Consider the following 1,666-nt stretch of genomic DNA (forward strand, 5'->3'; position numbering starts at 1 on the left):
AGGCGTAACGGACGACTGTCAAAACAGTACCATTTCTCACGCCGTTATACCCAGCCCATTTAAGAGCTCATACTTCTGCTCCGGTCCGATCCGCGGCTCCAGTCCGCTTCGTCCTGTTTCGCACCACTTCTCCATAGCCTCGTATCGTTTCGCTTCTGTGAGCCTTTATCGCTTTAAATCGTGACGACACATCGTGAACAAGTAAATAAAATAATTCATATTTCCTCTTTCTGACGTTTCCCAGTAGTATATCCACAGTAGTATATCCGAGTTAACACATTCGAACAAACTCGAAGACTTGTCTAAAATAAATGAGGATCAATAAACGAATACATAATTTATTGTATCTCATTGAAATTGTATAGGAAAACATTACGCGTTTTATCTTTAGCGACACTGAAAAAACCGTACCAACAAGATGTATAAACAAAATGAATTCTGATTGTACAAATCAGAATCCTGGTTATCATAATTGAATTTCTGGTTATTTGATCGGAATATTTGATTTAACTACATTGAAAAAAATTTATTAAATCTTAATACATATTTCTTTGAATAGTTCTAATTAAACATTTATTTCTAGTAAATAAAAAAATTACTTGAAATAAAAAAATTATAGTTAAATCAAATGATTCTTGTATTAAGTAAATAAATATGTGTTTATATTTAGTAAATATTTATCTGGACCTATTCAAACAAATATTTTTGAAAATTTAGTATTTTTCGTTTGGAACTATTTAAATAAATATTTTTTTTAATTTAGTATTTTTTTCAATGTCTGATTCATTTTTTTTCTGTTGAATGTACGAGAATTTTAATGCAATAAGATTTTTTCTTTAATGAAATTGTCCTCGTAATTGACTTTGTAATTTTAAATGCTGAAGCGAAAGAAAATTCGCGACACGAAGTGTCTCGAATTTTACTCGGAAGACCAATATTTCTGACGATCTATTTCCCATTAAATTTTCATCACGCTTTCAATAACACTACTTGTATAACAATCAATTTGCGGAGTGGGGCGTCCAATCAAGTACGCTGGATTATCCGGAAGTGATTCCGTGTTGGCTACGGGACGCCGTGCTTCTATCCATCACCCTCCGTATCCTTCCTGCTCGAGCGCAAAACTATCATGTAAAGCTACATTGGCGACACAGGCTGTCGGTTACGTATTCCATACAGTCGACAATTCAAATAGCGAGAGCGCTGTAACGGGGGATTGAGATTGCGCGCAATGCGCTTATGACGATTTAGTAGCCGGATCGTTTTGCCGCAAACGGTGGAATTAAGCCACGAAGTTGTCGGAAAGATACTTTTAAACTTTACAGTAATCGTGGAAAATTCTCTGCAAAGAATTACAAAACGATAAAGGGAATTAACTTTTTATGTAATTAACGTATTAAGTTCATTGAATTATATCCAGCTTCTTATACATTATTCTTGTAAATACAACAAAATCAGAATAAAAGATAGTTGTGATATTGAAAAGAATAAACTATAAAAGAATATAGATGTATATATAATTTAACTTTATAAACTGTATAGCTAATAAAAATATACATGCGGCTATTAGGGTAAGGTTGCCGATATCGCACCGGCTCCTAGATCGCACTACCTCGCCTAAAAAATCAGTTATTTTATTCACACACTTTCTTACGGATTATTTACA

The sequence above is a fragment of the Trachymyrmex cornetzi genome, unplaced genomic scaffold (assembly GCF_001594075.2).
Source record: "Trachymyrmex cornetzi isolate Tcor2-1 unplaced genomic scaffold, Tcor1.1 scaffold262, whole genome shotgun sequence".
Taxonomy (NCBI): domain Eukaryota; kingdom Metazoa; phylum Arthropoda; class Insecta; order Hymenoptera; family Formicidae; genus Trachymyrmex; species Trachymyrmex cornetzi.